Genomic DNA, 20,009 nt, shown 5'->3' with positions numbered 1-20,009 from the left:
CTCCTGACAATTGATTATCCAGTTTTTTCAGTGAAGAGGGTAGAGGAATAACGTTGAGGTTTTATTTTTGTGGTAGAGGAGTTGCCTGCTTTGACACCTGGTAAAACAACAACCCCTGGGGCCAGAGAGATGGTTCAACAGGAAGGGGCCCTGAATGCCAAACTTGAAGACCTGAGCTTGATCCACAGACCCCACAGAATAGAATGCTGATGTCTGCAAGTTGTCTTTGACCTTCATTGTGCACAGAGGCAGAAAAGAAAAATGTTGGAAAATAACACACAAAACCCTAAAGCAAGCTGTGTTGAAAGGGCGTTAGGTCCCCTGGAACTGGAGTTTCAGGCAGTTGTAAGCCATGGTGCTGGAATTGAACCCGGGTCCTCTGTGCGAGCAGCGTCAGTTCTCTAAACCACAGAGCCATCTTGTCCAGTCCACAATCCTATTGCCCCCAGTTGGAGATCTCATTCTGTTTTGTAAAATGGGAAACTGCCCTAAATAATGAATTACAGATAAAAAACCAATTCGATTTGTGTCTTAGTCACTGTTCTATGCTGTGAAAAGACACCATGACCACAGCAACTTTAATAAAAGAAAACATTTAACTGGGGACTTTGTTTACAGTTTCATAGGGTCAGTCCATCGTGACCATGCAGAGAGCATGGTGGCATGCATGGTTCTGGGGCATGAGCTGAGAGCTATACCCTCATCCAGAGGCAGAGAGTGAGAGACCGGGGTTGGCAAGTGCTTTTGAGCCCTTAAATTCCACACCTAGTGGTATACTTTCCTCTAAAAGACCACACCTACTCCAGTAAGGACATGCCCCCTAATCCTTCCTAAATAGTGCCACTCCCCAATGACTAAGCCTTCAAATATATGAGCCTATAGGGGCTATTCTTACTCAAACCACCACAATCCGTCACCTAATTTGTTAATCATTTGTGTCTCTGTATAATGACAATCCTGGGAAATGGCAAAAACTCTATAGACAGATCAGTGTTTGCCAGAGTGGTGGGGAAGGAGAACAGGAGTCTACAAAATGTCATGGGGGGGGGCTGGAGAGATGGCTCAGAGATTAAGAGCACTGGCCCCTCTTTCAGAGGATCGGGTTCACTTCCCAGCACCCACATTGGCAGCTCACAACTGCCTGCAACTCCAGTCCCAGGGAACCTGACACCTTCACACCAACGCACATGAAATAAAGTTAAATAAATTATTTAAGAAAAAAAGGCATGGGGGGAAGCATTCTATATTACATGACAATAGCTGTTTTCCTTGCAGCAGTTGGTTCTTGAATGTTCCCCCAAAGGGTTGGGTTCTAGGCTGACTATTGGGTGGTGAAGCTGTTGCGGGGTTGGGGGAATGAGATTCTTTAGGTCACTGAAGACTTTTCCCCAGAAGGGGACTGTGGAATTCTAGCCCTTTTCTCTAGCTCTTCTGCTTCCTGTCCCTGAGCAGTGGCTCTGCCATTGACTTCCCGATATTGTCATCTAGCAAGCCCACAGAGGCTGTATTAGAGCTCTAGAGGAACGAACCCAATATACAATACATATAATATGTATTATCTGTCTAGTTATGTATAATATAAAATATATTGTTGTTTGAAGGTTTCTGTCCTGCTCAGTCCTTGTTCTGCCTGGTTCCCACAGTCATTAAGTCCCAAAGAAATCACACAGAGGTCTATATAATGATAAACTGATTGACCCATTAGCCAGGCTTCTTATTATCTATCTATAATTTAATATTAACCCCATATTTTATCTATGTTAGCCATATAGCCCGTACCTTTTCAGCGGGGCAATCACATCTTTCATTTTCTGTGATTGGGACAGGACTGGGAGGAATAGGCTTCCTCCTTCCCAGAATTCTCCGTTCCCCTTGACCAACCATCTACTTCCTGTCTGATTGTTCCACCTATACTTACTGTCGGGCTACTGGCCATCAGCATTTATTTAAAACATAATTGACAGAATATAGACAAATGTCCCGCACCACATATATATGACTATTGTGTGTGTAATATAATACACACACACACACACCACACACACACACATATATATATGGAGAGATGGCTGAGAGCAGTTGTTGTTTCTTATGGAAACCCAGGTGCAGTCCTCCATTAGAACACGGTGATTTACATGGTGGCTCATCCATCTGTAAATTCAGTTCCAGAAAGATCCAATGCCCTCTTCCTTGGGGACCAAGCATACACGTGATACATATGCTATTCAGGAAACATTTTCAAGGAGATGGGTGGGCGGGATTGTTAGAATGGATCCCAAGGGGCCGGATGTTCCAACAATGGCTCTCCACCTCTCTGCACTATGAAGTGGCTAAGAACCTGGAGGCAGCTCAGATCCTCTAAGATAGATACCTCAGCAGTCCCACCCTGGAGCTGGAAGGCCCTGGGAGCTTCCTGGAAAGTCACTGGTTTTTTAGTCCACATTTGGAAATCTGAGTAAGCTAGGGGACTGATGTCAGCAGAAGACTGGGAGGGTCACAGCGGCAGCGACAGATGGGCTTGCTCTCTTATAGGGTGTCATCTGTCGGAAGGTGACACTCTGATGGCAGACCTCCCTTCCTCACTTCATCTTGATGGACACTCCCAGAGGTGTGTTTCCTGGGAGATTCTAAATTCAGTCATGTTAACAGTCACGTGGACCTTCCTCCCGTCATACCCAGGAGAAGAGGCATCCCGTGTGCAGTATAGGGGCCATCACTCTACTCTCGTAGACTGTCACAATAGTATGTGTTTGCATTGAATAATCCTACTAGATACAAAACCAGCAGCTGGAAACAGCAGACGCTAAGGAGTTAAAATTTCCCAGGGAATTTCAGGAGGAGAAGCCTGAAGTCCTGGCACCAAAGAAAGAGTGCAGGCCTCCAGGAAGAGATTCAAACAGTTCTGAGTAATGTAGAGCAAGGGAAATCATCATGTATTTCTGTTCCTGATTGTTTTCATCCTCTCTGTAAGACTGTAGCTGATTGCAGAAGAGCATCTGTTTTCTAATTTCTTCTGAAATACAGGGAAACAAAGACAGTGAGCTGATGGCCCTAAGTGCCTGGGAACAGCTGTAAGTGTACCTCACACCATCTCTTGTAGACTGTGCTTTGGGAACTAACCATCTGAGAAAGAAAGCCCTACTTATGTTAAAACTTCTCCAGTTCACTGATTGTGAGACAGGATGCGAAGATGGGGAAATGTGATGACTTGGGAAGAGAAGCCTAGGAGAGAAAGTGGTTCTTGTGTTCCAAGCCCTGACCTGCTTTTTTGCTTCTGAGAAAGGAAGGGAACCATCAGACCCCCTGATAAAGCCGAACTTCCTTACTGCACAGTCCATATATACAGACATTTCAGACAAAGATGAGGGCTCGAAGAGGGGTATGCTCATAGCTCAACCCAAGTGGAATTCTGGTGCGGGAGAATTGTCTGTATTCTGTCAATCATGTTTTAAATAAACGCTGATTGGCCAGGCAGGAAGCAGAGCGGGAAAACCAGACAGAAAGTAGAAATGATGCAATGAGAACAGGAGAATTCTGGGAAGTAGGAAGTTGATTCCTCCCACTCCTGCCCAGACCACCAAAGCAGCAGGATGTGATCTGCCCACTGAGCCACATGGCTAAAATAGATCAGAAATATGGGTTAATCAAGACGTGAGAGTTAGCCAGTAAAAGGCTAGAGCTAATGAACCAATCAGCTTTATAACTTATAGAGATCTCTGTGTGATTTTATTTGGGGCTTGCTGGCTATGGGGTACCAGGTGGGACAGAAAACCCCAAAAAGCAGGCCCCTCATGTTACAGAGTTCCAGATTGCTAAGATATTTCCTATGCTTGCCTGCCTCAACTCTAGCCAAAGACTTGGTAATTCCAAATTCAGTGAGAGAATGGGAGGACTCTTGACATCCTCTCCTGTTCTCTGTGCTCATGTGCTGCCAGCTATATTTCCACACACATGTATACCCCCACACTCACACACCACATACATACAAAAATTTAAATATGCTTATCTGCATATATGTATGCCACCATATATAAAGGCAACACAAGACTCACACACATATGTGTGTATATATACAGTTTATATATATATATGTGTGTGTGCATATATTTATATATGTATAATGTATGTGGGTGTGCATATACAGTGCCCCAGAAGATCTGAAACAGGCATTCAAATCCCCCTAGAGGGCTGGGAAAGATGGCTCAGAGGTTAAGAGCACTGCCTGCTCTTTCAAAGTTCCTGAGTTCAATGCCCAGCAACCACCATGATAGCTTACAATCAGCTGTAATGAGATCTAATAAAGCTTGGCTTTCTAAAAAAAAAAAAAACAAAAAACAAACCCCCCTAGAACTAGAATTCTAGGACAGTTGTAAATGGCTGGAAATTGGTCCTTTGCAAGAGCCACTGGGGCTCTAAACCACTGAGCCCTCTCTCCGACTCCCACACAAAATTTAAATAAGATGTCACAAGCAATAAAAGTACTTACCAAGGCTTAAAATGATGCCTAAGCTTGAGTGTTTCCTCCTAAAACACTTAAGCAATTCTCCTCAAATCCCTACATGACACTACATGGTGGCGCACGCCTTTAGTCCAGCACTCAGGAGGCAGAGACAGGTGAATCTCTGTGAGTTCAAGGCCAGCCTGGACGATAGAGTGAGTTCAAGACAGTCTGAGCTACATAGAAAGAAAAAACCCTGTCTTGAAAAGCCAAAATAACAAAAACAAAGACAAACTCCACCTTACAACTTTGTTTACTGTTGAGCAAGGTGGCACACTCCTGTGAACCCAGAACTTGGGGAACAGAGACACTTGGATCTCTATCAGTTCGAATAAAAGCAACACATATACAGAAGGACTTCCCACACCACTAAACTTTACAGGGAAATCAAAATACTTCTTCACATGCATTTAAGCTCAGGTGCTCTGCATGGAAGGGCAATGTTTACCCCAGAAGATACGGGATTATCAAAATGAAAATCGCCATGCCGGGAGTGTCTGGGTGGAGGTCTGAGAAAGAATTCTTGTGCGGTGTGGAGCTGTGTCTCCATTGTGCCAACTGTGCCAACCAGAGCTTGGTGATTGTGGAGCACCGGGATGGTACAAATGCAGAACCACAACTACCTTGGGCTGTCTTTAGCCCTTTTAGTAGCCACACCCATTCCCAGATCTCTGCCTCAGACTGAGCATCTTTTTGGTTCTCTAGGAACCCTTCTAGAATGTGCTCAGTACACTAACTTCTACCCCAGAATAAGAGCCTATCAGACAGCAGTGGGACCTCCAGCTGAGGATTCGATGCTTTACACAGACTCTCCCCATCATGCACCCACCAATTGTATTTGGCAAACGTATTCATGTATGATCTTCTTTGTTCTATCACTACAAGAATTTTGCAAAATTGCTGTCTGATGGAACACGAAATCTGGAGTAATCAAAACCCATGTTTCTCAGGGCAAGATATTCATATTCACCTCCAGAATAACTATCTTTTATCCCCTTGAGATGAGAACTGTGTTTTATGAGTATGGGTGTGTGTGAGGACAAGAGATAGAAACTGATTAGACAGACTTAGGGACAGGAGCTCTGAAAGCAGCCCTTGCATGTTTATCCTTAGCCAGAAGCCAGACATATCCGTGGTTGTGTGAGAGAGTTCTAGTTTCACTCTTACAAACAAACACCTCTTCCTAGAACGGTGGGTGAGGGTGTGAATGAAACTCCAGTCCAGACAATAATGACGTCAGGTCAACAACTAGCCCAAATAAACCCTTTCCTCTCCAAGTTGCTTTTGGTTACTATGGTGGTTTGGGTAAAAATGGCCCCCATAGGCTCCTAGGGACTGGCACTATTAGGAGGTATGGCCTTTTTGAAGTAGGTGCGTGCAGGGAGCCGATTTGCCGGCCACCATCACAAGATGGCGCTGAGCCCCTGCAGCGCGCCGAGGTAAACAACTCCATATTAGGCAAGGCACTAGACAGAACCTCCCGCAGGCATGACCCGTGTCCACTCTCCCTATATAAGCGGCTGCCGTTTAGTGCTCGGGGCCCCTCGCTTTTGCTCTCCCTACAACCAAGAGGCTCCAATAAAGCGTGATTTGAGAAGAATCCTCGACTCGGTGGTCGTTCTTCCCTGCTGGCCAGGGGGGTTCGCCGCAGGTGTGGTCTTGTTGGAGGAAGTGTTGTCACTGGGTTTTTGAGGTCTCAGAAGCTGAAGCCAGGCCCAGTGTCACTCTCTCCTCTTGCCGCCAAGATGTAGAACTCTCAGCTACCTCTTCCAACACCATGTCTGCCTGCATGCTGCCATGCTTCCTGCCATGACGACAATGGACTAAACATTGAACAGTAAGCCAGCCCCAACTAAATGTTTTCCTTTATAAGAGTTGCTATGGTCATGGGGTCGCTCCACAGAAACAGAAACATAGTCACATCATTTTATTACAGTAGAAATAGCAGTTTAAATGCAATTGGCCCCCATAATATCACAGGGAGTGGCACTATTAGGAGGTGTGGTTTTGTTGCAGTGGGTATGGCCTTGCTGGAGGAAGGGGCAAGCTTTAGGGTTTCTTCTGCTCAGGATACCATCCAGTGTCTCAGTCAACTTCCTGTTGCCTGCAAGACGTAACACTCCTCAGCTGAAGCTCTATTCTGCCTGCACACTGCCATGCTTCTGCCATGATGATAACGGACTGAATATTTGAAACTGCAAGCAAGCCCGTATTAAATGTTTGCTTCGTAAGAGCTGCTCTGGTCATGGCGTCTCTTCACAGCAAAAGAAACACTAACTAGGACAGTAAGACACCCTAGAAGCACAGAAAGCAGGTGTGGTGGTGCATACCTGTGAGCTTAGCCCTTGGGAGAGGCACAAGTGCAGTGTGGAAACAGTTAAATCTATTTTAGTCTGTCTCCTAAATGACGTTAGCATCTCCTGAGGGAGGGATATTGCAGTCACTTTGGAGGCCATTGAGAATGGGTATCAGGGCTCTGTTGAAGCCCATTAAGGGAAAGCTATTTCCTTCTGGTCAAAAGAATAGAATCTTCCTCTGGCTCTGGGTAGAGATCTGACTTTCTGATCTGCTTTAAAAAGAGAACATTACATAATCTCCTCCCTTCTCCTCCCTTCAGAGTAATCCAGCTGGGCCTGTCAATCATCTAGTTGGGTGACCACCTCTCAGGAAGGCTGGCTCACTAGAGGACATGTAAAGGATTGGGGAGGAATAATTATCCCTTTAATGAGATAACATACTTAACCTCCCAGAAGCCGCACCCCCTTACAGTTGCTTGCAGAACCTCTACCATGTGACTGCCCTGCATTTCTGAGGGTTTTTTTTTCTCTTTCTTTATTCTTTATCTTTTTCTTTCTTTAGATGCTGTCCAAAGCCTAGGCATGCCTTCCCCTGTGTTTTGGACCTTCTTATTCTTTCTCTCGGAAGCTACACACCTATTTGTCTTTTGTGCTTACAAATGACATGGCTTTCTCTCTTCCTTTTCCTCTCCCTCCTACTGACAGCTGTCAAGAGCACAGCTTGTCTGTTCTGTTGTTTTTCTCTTAAACTATAAGAAAATTGTCCTCATACATTCACATGGTGAAAGGAGAGAACTGGCCCCTGTAATTGGACTCCGACCTCTACACACACACGCATGCGCACACACGATAGACAGATAGATAGATAGACAGATAAATAGATGATAGATAGATAGACAGACAGATAAATAGATGATAGATAGATGATAGATAGATAGATAGATAGATAGATAGATAGATGGATAGATAGATAATAGATGTACAAACATGTTTGAAGGCATAGTTTTGTCCCTCCCTCTTCCTGCCCCTTTCTTTTTTCCTCTCAAACATATATAAATCTGCCCTTGAGCTTCCTTCTGAGTCCTTTTTTAAACTCTTTTTTTATTAATGAGAAGAAACTCCCAGATCCCTTTGTAATAGGAGACTGTGAAATAGATTTGCCTTGTTCTCCTCTGTTGCTAGAGGGGAAAGCGGAGGTCCTTGAGCTTCCTTACCCCAGGTGAGCAGTAACTCTGTGGCTGGGGTTCTGGAAAATCAAGGGCCATGAAAACAAACTCACGCCCAAGACTTCCAGGTTCTTTGTCTTAGGAACTTGAAGAATCAATTTCATGGACAATGGGGAAGGTAGATTTTTCTCAAGGAGTTTATTATTTTAGGTTCATAGCTAGAAGCTTAAAGGAAGGAAGCAAGGGAGTTCCTGTATTCTACCCATGTTGGGCAGCTCACAATTCCTCTAATTCCAGGGATCCAATGCTCTCTTCTTTCTCCATTGGTGATGTACTCATGTACACATTTAACACACACACACATACACACACACACACAGTGCAGACGCTCACCCTTATATTGGGGGTCACCCATCCTGTGAGGCTCCTCATGACTTAGAGTGAGAATAAAATGGGGGAGGGGGAGAGAGAAAGAGAGACAGAGAGGGAGAGAAGGATGGAGAGAGGGAGGAGAGGACAGACAGAGAGGGAGTAGGAGACAGAGACAGAAGAGAAAGGAAGAGAAAGGATGGAGGGAGAGAGAGGGGAAGGAAACATTTCATACACACTACAGAGAGAGAGAGAGAGAGAGAGAGGAGACGAGAGTGAGAGAGACGGAGAGAGAGAGATAGAGAGAAAGAGAGAGAGAGCTGCCATGAGGGGGACCAAGATAGCCTGGGACAGAAAGTACCTTTAGAAAAATCCCCTGCAAAAAGGGTGTATAAATATGTTTTAGGGGTGTCGGAAGTTTTACACCCCTTGATTTAATATGGGATGGGCAATGTGTCATGGGAAAGCTAGGTGCTGGTTAGGACCAGCGATTAGGGACTGCTTTTAGGGCCATAGCATAGACAGGACAGTTGTTTTCTTCTTATTTATTTTAATATATAATTTATTTTTATTTTATATACGTTGGTGTTTTGCCTGTATGCATGTCTGTGTGAGGGTGTCAGATCTCCTGCAACAGGAGTTACAGACAGATGTGAGCTGCCATGTGGGTGCTGGGAATTGAACCCAGGTCCTCTGTAAGAGTACCCAGTGCTCTTAACTGCTGAGCCATCTCTCCAGCCCCAACAGACAGTGTCTTAACTCTGTCTCAGGGAGAGAGCTACAATGGGTAAGGCCTGATTTCTCCAGGCTGTGGGAGCAGGTTTCTTGGGGGAGACAACTGTCTCACAGGGTCACACAGTAACCTAACACTAGTCAAGGACAGGAAAGTCAGAGCTGCTTGTTTTTAAGGCTCCTGTCCTAAACAGTCTTGCCAGTTTCTCTCTTTGTCTTTATCTCTTCCCCTCGGAGAGTTCATGAATAATAAAAGTGTCACATTTACAATAAGCTCTGTTGGAAACACCTGACTTTATAGAATGAGGTAACTTGGGGCTAGAGCCCCAGGAACACCCCCCCTCCCCCCCAGCCAATGATGAAGGATTAGAGTCACTGCTTTCAACCCTGGGGGCATGGGAGGAGAAGGAGGGAGTCTGGGCATTAGACACCACACAACTCTGAAACAAAACCACGTGTGGTGACATGAGCCTGTTAGCCCAGCAGTCAGGAGGCTGAGGCAGGAGGAGCCTGTGTGTAAGGAGAGCCTTGTTAGGAAAGAACAATCTCAGTGCTGCAGAAACAAACGAACAAACGAACAAAGCAAAGCAAAGGAACTTGACAAGGCCACAGCTTCTTGCATAAAGGGTACCTGTGCCAAAACATAAACCAGGTTAGCAAGCACACAGGGCTGAAATGGCCTCTGGCTTTTATGCCTGGGGACGCTAGTGACCTTGTCTCGTCCCATTGTCAGAGCTCCACAGGGTGACGTGATAGGCTAATAAGGGAACATAAGCGCGGTTGAGCTGACTAACTTTGATGGGGGAAATAAATGTTTCGTACAGTCTGTGCTCAGGAGTGCGCTCAAGGTCAGTCTAGATGACAAGACAAGATATTGTCTCCTGAAAACAAATAGCAAGCAATAAATAAGTAAACAAACAAAACCTCTGAAAGCCTCTGTCATAAGACATTTGATGTGGTTCTGAATTATTAAACCCATAGAAGTGCAGGGCGAGTGGATGGTATGCTTAAAGAGAGAAGGATGGCCGGCAGCGGTGGCGCACGCCTTTAATCCCAGCACTTGGGAAGCAGAGGCAGGCAGATCTCTGTGAGTTCGAGGCCAACCTGGTCCCACGCTCATGTCTTGCCCCATGCACCTCTTTACCTGGCTATTCTTCTGTGTCCTTTATAGTAGCTTTTTAAACAAGCTAGTTAATGTAAGTGAGGTAGGTGCTCTGTCTGGTTCTGACAGCAAATTATTAAGCCTGTTAAGACAAAATAGACACAGTGTAGTCAGAGCTTCGGGGCAAAATGCTGTCTCCAGCAGGACCAAAGGACTAGTATAGCTGTCCTTCCCTATGACCCAGCTAAGGAGGGAGATGCTAGAGAATTCAGAGAGGGGAAGAGGTCTGTGTAATGAAACAGTTCTAGCCAGAGCCAGGCCTGGTGCTGCCAGGCAGGTCTAAGAGGGTGTCATTGCTGTCGTCACTTGAGAGCAATACTCTGCATCCCATGAGACGGTCGCTCCTGCTACATGGTCTTGTAACCTTCCCACTGTGTGCAGACACTCACCCTCATTTTGGGGGTCACCCATCCTGGGAGGCTCACCATGACCTGGAGGTAGCTTCAGTCCCTTGTCACAAATGTTTATCGATCAATCCTATTGATCAGTTCTGCTGTTCCAAGGTTACTGTAGGAAAGAGTTACTCACAAAGAAAGGTTAGAGAGGCCAAGGCACAGGCCCCAGAGAAGGACAAAATGGCATTAATTAGGCCAGCGACATGGATATCTATTCCATATAGCCAGTTAACAGTAGTCTAGAGAAATAAAGGCAGTAGAAGTTATAAAATTTAAGAGATTTATCTTGATGTGTATGTGCGTGTGTATGTATGTATATGTGCTGTGCATTGCTATGTGTGTGTTATGTGTTGTATATTTCTGTGTATTGTGTATGTGGTGTGGGCATGTATGTGTGGGCTGTGTGTTATGTGTATATGTATGTATGTGTATGCTGTGTGTATGTGTTGTGTGTGTTGTGTATTGAATGTTTGTGTGTATTTATATGGTGTGGGCATGTATGTGTGGGCTGTGTGTGTTCTGTATGTGTATATGTGTGTGCATGTGGTATGTATGTGCGAGTTGTGTGTATGTATATGTGGTGTGTGTGTGGTGTGTGTGTGGTATATGTGTATATTTGTGTGGATTGTATGTATATATGGTGTGTGTGTGCTGTGTATGTGGTATGTGTGTATGTATGTGTGGGTTGTGTGTATGTGTGCATGTAGTATGTGTGTATGTATGTGCGGGTTGTGTGTATGTATATGTGGTGTGTGTGGTGTGTGTGTGTGGTATGTGTGTATGTATGTGTGGGTTGTGTTATGTATATGTGGTGTATGTGTGGTGTGTGTGTGTGCATGTAGTATGTGTGTATGCATGTGCGGGTTGCGCGTATGTATATGTGGTGTGTGTATGCATGTGGCATATGTGTATGTATGTGTATGTTATGTATGTGTGCATGCGCATGCAGGATCCTTCACTGAACATGGAGCTTGAGCACTTTTTTTTCTGGTGATGACAGCAGCCAGATGGTCTCAATGATGCCCCCGTCTCAGCCCTGTTGCCTTCCCCACACCAGCCAGGACATCATGGCCACATGCAATTTCTTATTTGAATTTTTTTGAGACAGGATTTCACTATGTAGTCCCAGATGGCCAGGAACTCACTTGTAGACCAGGTTGGCCTTAGACTAACAGAGTTCCACCTGCCTCGACCTCCCAAGCACCGGAACGGAAGACACATACATTTACATGGATGTTAGAGGCCAGAATTTGGGTCCTCAGCTGTGTATAGCACCCAGAGCCATCTTCAAAGCCCAAGACTGGCTCGCACTGTGCTGTCCAGCTTGGGGACTTGTCTTCATGTCACAGATAGACCCCAGTCCTCTCTAAAACACCCCCATGTGCATACAGAAGTATGCTTCCTATGCTTCTAGGTGTCTCTCAGTCCATTTGAGTTGGCAACCGGCTTTAGCCACTGATTTATGAGGACCGAGGATGTAGCTGGGTTACTGGAGGGCAGCAGCATGGACAATCCCTGGCACCAGGGCCCCACCCCAAATACAAAGGATTGGAGCTCAGGACACATATGCTATGGTGGAAGGCAGGCTCATTAGAGAGGGGTTGGGAAAAAGTGAAGCTCTATTTATCTATTTGTTTGTTTGAGACAGGGTTTATCTATGTAGTACTGGCTGTCCTAGAACTAGCTCTGTAGACCAGGCTGGCCTCAAACTCACCGCTCCACCTGCCTCTGCCTCCTGAGTTCTGGGATTAAAGGTGTGCGCCATCACTGCCCAGATCATTCTATTTATTTCTTTTAGTTAAGATCTTATTGTGTAGCCTAGGCTGGCTTCAGTTTCTCAGCCCTCCTGCCTCTGCGAGCCAGGGTCACAGGTGCAAGCTGTCACCCCTGTGAGCGGAGGCTCCTAGAGAGGCTGCACTTCTTCCTGCGTCTCCCAAAACAACCTCAGTGATGGGGAAGAGTTGAAATGTTGCAGGTCCAGAGCCTAACTACAGCTTATTTTGGGCTACCTTTATAGTTCCGAGTAGCCATGCCTTGTCCATGCCTATGCCTGGTTTAACATCCTATCAGATGAAACTTTTGGATTATCTTAATTTAACAAAACCTTAGTTTCCATCAACCCAGAAAGCTAAGAAAGCCATTGGATAGAATCTGGGGCCCATAGCAGAGACTTCCTCATTCTGCTTTAGCCTGCTACCTTTGTCATGGTTCTATAGCTGTCAAGAGACACTATGACCAGCTGTGTGGTGGTTGTGCACACCTTTAATCCCAGCACTTGGGAGGCAGAGGCAGGTGGATCTCTGTGAGTTTGAGGCCAGCCTGGTCTGGAACTATGGAGTGAGTTCCAGAACAGGCTCCAAAGCTACAGATAAACCATGTCTCAAAAAAACAAAAAGAAAAGAGAGAGATAGAGAGAGAGAGAGAGACAGACAGACAGACAGACAGACAGAGACCATGACCATGGCAACTCTTAGGAAAGAGCATCTTACCCTGTCTCGAAAAACCAAAAAAAAAAAAAAAAAAAAAAAAAAAAAAAGAAAGGAAAGAGCATCTTAGGAAAGAGGCTTGCTTGTAGTTTCAGTGGTTAGTCCACTATCATCATGGTGGGGAGCATGGTGGCAGGCAGACTTGGTGCTGGAGAAGTAACTGAGAGCTACATTATGATCTGCAAGGAGAGGGAGAGAGAGAGAGAGAGAGAGAGAGAGAGAGAGAGAGAGAGAGAGAGAGAGAGAGAGAGAGAGAGAGAGGGGCCTGGGCCTGGCATGGGCTTTTGAAACCTTAAAGCCCACTCCCAGTGACACACTTCCTCCAACAAGTCCCAATCTTCACATAGTGCCAATCCTTGATGATTAAGCATTCAAATATATGAGCTGATGAGGGCCATCCTTACCTTACTCAAACCACACCTGCTGTCTTAGTCAGGGTTTCCATTGCTATAATGGAACACCACGACCAAAAAGCAAGTTGGAGAGGAAAAGGTTTATTCAACTTCCACTTCACGGCACTGTCCCTCACTGAAGAGAGCTGGGACAGGATCCTGGTGGCAGGGCTGATGCAGAGGCCATGGAGGGGTGCTGCTTCTTTACTTGCTCAGATGCTGTCTTACAGAACACGGGACCACCAGCCCAGGGATAGGACCACCGGCAATGGGCTGGGCTCACCCCCATTAATCACTAATTAAGAAAATGCCCTACAGGCTTGCCCACAGCTGGGTTTTAAGGAGGTGATGGCCCAAACCCAGAGTATTTGCATAGCCTTAGGTGGTAACGGGAAACCACAGACATCAGCACAGTCCCTGGTTGTGGTAGAACCAGACACCCAGACCTGGCCCTACACCATAGCCCAAGCCTGGATATCACCATGGGCCCCAGTGGCAACAATAGACCAGTCAGATCAGCATGGCCCTGAAGCAGAATGTCTCTTAAGTGCCAACATGGACTCAGGTGGCTGACCAGACCCTGGGCATCTGCAGGGCCGTCAGTGGTACTGAAGCCATGGGCAGTGACACAAACACTGGCTTCTGCAGGGCCGTGGAGAATTTCTTATACACAGGTAAAACAAAAGCCAAAAGGAAAAAAAAAAAACACCAAAAAGCAAAATAAAATAAAACCTTCAGGTATGATCACATAAATACTCTTAAGTTGGGTGAGTAGGGAATATAGAAGGGTTTTCTTGTTTAATGTATTTTTTTATTTTGAAAAGTATAATTGTCTTTCACTTTAAGGTTTTAGTAGATTTTACCTAGCTATGAAAAAGTTAAAGTTTGTGTATTGACTGTTGGCTCTTTTTCAGGACTCTTAATACAATATGATTGATGATAACAATAATATGGCATATTTTACTTATTCATCTTTTAAGATTCTTGTGCGTGTGTGTGTGTGTGTGTGCCTGCAGAGGTTCTTGGGTCCTCTTCAAGGGCAGTCATTGCTCTTGGCATTACACTGATCCACCTAGTCAGCCCATTCAAAAACCTGCCCTGATTCGCCCTCCCCATCCCTTTTCTCTTCCATTTTTATTTTTGAGACAGTGTCTCACATAGCCCAGGCTAGTCTCCAAGACACTATTATTATGGTGAAGAATGGCCTTGCATGTTGAATCCTCCTGCCCCACCCACCAAGTGCTATGGTCACAGGTCTGTACTTAGTGCTCCTGGCTCTTCCTCCCAGAGACCCGAAAACAAAGTCTCTCTGTTTAGGCTATGACTCAACGGTAAGGAAGTTGCCTAGCGTATGTGCAAAGTCCTGCTTCAACCTCCAGCAATGGGAGACAAAGAAATATAAAAGAAAATGCTGGTTTGTTATTGGGCAAAGATTATTGTTATTTCTCATTATACCGGAGAGCCTAATTGTAGCTGCTTTTATTTTTTTGTTGTTGTTGTTTGTTTGTTTGTTTGTACAGACCTGGCTGAGCTGGAACTCTCTCAATGTAGACCAGGTTGACCTTGGAGCCCACAGAGATCTGCCTGCCTCTGGAGTGCTTGGATTGAAAATCTGCTAACAAGCCTTTAGTCTCAGCACTCAATGGGCAGGCAGAAGCAGGAGGACCTCTGAGCTCCATCCGGGCCAGCCTGGTCTGCAGAGTGAGTTCCAGGACAGCCGAAGCTATGTAGAGAGACTGCCAGGGTTTGAATACGAGTGACTCATATAGGCTCATGTCTTTGCATACGTCCCCAGTTGATAAACTCTTAGGGTAAGATTAGGAAGTGTGGCCTTGACGGAGGTCACTGGGGGTGAGCCTTGAGGTTTCAAAAGCCCGTACCAGGCCCCGTGTCTCTCTGCCTGCTGCCTGTGGATCAGGATGCAAAGCTCTCAGCTACTGCTCCAGGGCCATGCCTGTCTGCTCCCCGCCATGAGCAAGGACTGACCCTCTGAAACTGTAGGCGAGCCCCCGGTTAAAGGCTTCCTTTTAAAAGAGGTGCTGTAGTCATGGTGTCTCTTCACAGCCACAGAACCGGGACCAAGAGAGAGGCTTTGTTAAAAAAAAAAAAAAAAAAAAAAAAAAAAAAAAAAAAAAGGGGCTGGAGAGATGGCTCAGCGGTTAAGAGCACTGACTGCTCTTCCAGAGGACCCGGGTTCAATTCCCAGCACCCACATGGTGGCTCACAACTGTCTGAAAATGCAGTTCCACAGGATCTGACACCTTCACACCAATGTACATAAAGTTAAGTAAATCATTAAAAAAATTAAAAAAAAAAAGAAAAGTTACACCACCACCATCCAGCTAGACACCCTGATTGTTACAAATCACATTTTAATAACATAATAACATTTTCCCAGATGATAATAGCATTTAAAGTTTTATTGTAAAAGCAATATAACATTTAATAAAAATATTGAAAAACATCATTCATAATCTCACCACCTTAACAAATATTTCCACTTCTGTGTATTTCTTTGTAGACTTTTCCTCACACCTAATACATATATATCCACACAAGAAACACTCAACTATGCTTTCTGGCACCAGAATGTTTGAAAGACTCTTTAAAATCATTTGACGAGAGCTGTCATTTCTTGTATTTCCACAGGTCATATAAACTTAAGGTCTTAAACTTCTCAAACATTAAAGAACTAGGGTGTCCTCTACCTTGCAATCCTGCAGGGGGGGGGGGGGAAACTGGACCCCTCCACGGAATGATATGGAAAAATAAGTAAATGACAGGAATACTTTTTCCAAACAATATTGTCCCACCATCATGGGATCTTTGGTCAGTCCTCAAGAACCAGAAGAACCTGGATTTGAAGTATGGCTTTGATCTGTGTTGCCCACAGCCTCTCTTTCAGCGTTAAAGGCTGAATACGATTGTACCGCAGAGGAAAACATCCAGCAAGCAGCTACAGTCTTGACGCTCGCTGAACATCTCTTTCCGCCTCAGTCTGGGGAGAGTAGATCTGCTGGTCGGGCTGCACACTTCCGTTCCAATGCAGGTGATGAAAATGAAGGATATTCTTCAAGTTCAACTTGATAGTGGAGTCATTTGAAGTGCCTTTTCCTGCGAGTTATTAATGCTGCCTATTATCTTTAATATCTTTGCTTATTCACGAACGTGGTTAGAACCCATTGATACAACATGGAGATGTGAAACACTTAATTCCATCATAGATCCACCATCACACAGAAACAAGCCCTGCTGCCTGGTTTTCTAAGGTTAGGGAGTGAGTATAGTCTCCAAACTATGTGACAATAGCAAGGGCTTGTCTTTACTCTTTCTCAGAATCTCTTGAGGCGGCCTGATTGCTGTGCAAAACAGACTGAAGATTAGATTTCATTATTTTAGTGTGTGTGTGTGCCGGTGTGTGTGCCTGTGTGAGTTGGATGTCAGTGTCTTTGGAGGCCAGAGGAGAGGGACAGATACCCTGGAACTGGAGTTACAGGCAGGTACAAGCTGCCTCTTGTTGGTGCTAGGAACCAAACCCTGGTCCTCTGCAGGAGCAATAAGCCCTCTTAATCTGTAAAGCATCTCTCAAAATAAATAAATACTTGGACCCAGACTTAAGAGTCTGAATTTAAATTCGCTATCTAGTTAAATACTGTACACATACTATAAATTCCTTATCTATGCCAATCCTAAACACAGAGAGCACAACAGAAATTGGCCTCTGTTTCCCTTTCTAGAGCTGGGGGTTGGATCCAGAGACTTGGAGTACTAGTTGAGCCCACTATTGCTGAGCTACACCCCGAATCCCACGCTTGCTTTTGAAAGTCTACGCTCTAACTCTGTGTGCACTGAAATCACGCAAAGCCTAATTAATTTGGGTATTTTAAAAACTAAATACTTGTTATTTTTTTACACATCTTATTTATTTATTTTGTGTGCGCGGAGGGCGGGCCCGCACACACGCCATAGTATGCGTGTGCGGCTCAGAGAGCAACTCTTGGTTGCCCGTTCTCTCCTTCCAGCGCGTGGGTTTCAGGACGGCGCTCCGGTTGTCAGGCTTGGCAGCGGGCTCCCTGACCCCGAGTCACCTCACTAGCCTGACTTCTAATCTTTTTAAACATTTGAAATATTTTGTCATTTTTAATTACGTGTATGTATGTGTGTCTGTGTGCACACTCAGTGCAGGTGTCCACAGAGGCTGGAGGTGTCTGGTCCACCTGGAACTGAAGTTATGGGCAGTTGTGAGACACCTGGTGTGGGTGCTGAGACTCGAACTTGTGAGTTCTGGAAGAAGAGTATGTGTCCTCAACCTGTGAGCCATCTCTCTAGTTATTTTTAGACAATAACCACCAAACCACAAGGTTACATTCAACGAGGATATACCTAAACCAACCAGCAAAGCAAAAAGCCTCATACCAAACCAACCAACAAAATAAGCCTTATTCACGTTAGTGAGGTGATCTCCCGAATATCTGAAGCTCCACGGGAGCTCACCGAGCTAACTGGTCAAGGCCCTTATGCCACCAGTAGAGAATGCGAGGCATGGGGATATCAAATGACTTGAGGTACATGGATAGAGGCAGAATTCCCAGACCAGGGCAGACGGTGGACACCCCCCCCCTCAGGGAGAGGCACACCCCAAGGATGCAGAGGTGAGCTTTCTCTACAACATTTTGCTCCTCACACCCAGGAGCTCACAGCCTCATAAAGCATTCACCATTGAACACTCTAAAGAGGGAGGGGCAGCTTTAAAATGCACCAGTGTGCACACGGGGGGTGGGGAGGCAGTGCAGCATTGCCAGGAACCTCATGCAAATTAGACATCTCTTCAGCCAAACCTGTTTCCCAGTTCTTCAGCATCTTGCATCCTTTACACACGCTAGGGAAACCACAACGCTCAGGTTTCAACTCTTCCCTAAATATTTTTCCTCGTGGCATTTCAAAGCATAACTTTTTCTATTACATAAAATCAGCCCATACGGATTGGTTGTGGTGGCCCATACTGGCAGCGGATTCTGAAGAGGCTAAGGCAGGAAGATCACCACTTCAAGGCCAATCTGGGCTACACGTTTAAAGCAAGGCATAGTGATGTGCGCCTTTAATCCCTGCACTCGGGAGGCAGAAGCAGGAGGATCTCTCTGAGTTTAAAGTCAGTCTGATCTATGTGTGAAATCCAGGACAGCCAGGACTACAATAGTGAGATCCTATCTTAGAAAAATCTTATCTGGGTATTTTCTTCCTTCAATATGATTATGGTAATCATTAATAGCTTACTGCTAGTTCAGAATGCATTCATTCCCTTGATAGGTTGACAGTCCCTTGACATCCCCAGTTTTTGCCTTTTAATATCAGTTAATACATTTTTGAGGGGCACAGGATTGAATTTTAAGCCTCAAACATGCTAAGCAAGTGCTCTGCCTTAGGCGACAATCCCAGTCCCCTTTTCACTGTTTTTATAAAAGATTTATTTATTTATTTATTTATTTATTTATGTGTACAGTATTCTACCTGCACTCCAAAAGAGGGCACCAGATCTCACTATAGATGGTTGTGAGCCACCATGTGGTTGCTGGGAATTGAACTCAGGACCTTTGGAAGAACAACCAGTGCTCTTAACCTCTGAGCCACCTCTCCAGCCCCCCTCTTTTCACTTTTTTTTATTTTGAGAGATAGAGTCTAAGTTGCCCAGGCTAGGTTGAGCTCAGGTTAGCCTTGAACTCACACTGCAGCCCAAGCTAGTCTTGAACAGGTGATCTTCCTGCTCCATTCTTAAGTAGCAGGTCTGCACGAAACCCAGCTTAGCGGATGCGTTTTCAATTTTTTTCCCCATCAGTTTTATCAGGTATAAGATCAGACCAAATATCTATAGAAAATGGATGACTTCAACAGCAAAGTATGCATCAGCAAAGTTCATCAATTATACGTAGAAACAAGAGTAGACATATTAGTTAGAAATGACTCAGTTGTACAAGGCAGGAAGTGACGTTGTCCTGTAGCAGTTCCCTTACACAGCATCAAGTACCAAAGAATTCAGCTCATATTTAACATTTTGAAGCTCAGTGAGTTCCTTGGGCTCACAGGTCTGTTAGAGGGATGTTTCCTTAATTCAGCCTTTTCTTTTTGCAGCATTTTAACGCAGGTTGCAGTGATCTGAGAACCCTCACAAACGACCCAGCTAATTAACTATCCAAAAAAAATGACCGAATGGGTGGAAAGAGTGGCAATGGGAAGTTTGTTTGTCTGCTCTGCTTTTAAAGCAGCGGTTCTCAACCTGAGGACCGCGACCCCATAGGAGTCACAATCAGATATCCTGCATATCATATATTTACATTTCATTCATAACGGCAGCAAAATTACAGTTATGAAGTAGCAACAAATAATTGTATGGTGGGGGAGTCACTACAACACAAGAAACTGTACTAATGCATCACAGCTTAAGAAGGCTAAGAACCACTATCTTAATTGCCTATTCAGTGCCAGATGGTGTATGTCTTCAACACTCCAGAACAATT

This window comes from Arvicola amphibius, chromosome 8, assembly GCF_903992535.2.
Source record: "Arvicola amphibius chromosome 8, mArvAmp1.2, whole genome shotgun sequence".
NCBI lineage: Eukaryota > Metazoa > Chordata > Mammalia > Rodentia > Cricetidae > Arvicola > Arvicola amphibius.
The sequence above is the reverse complement of the archived record's forward strand: the minus strand, read 5'-3'. Positions refer to the sequence as shown.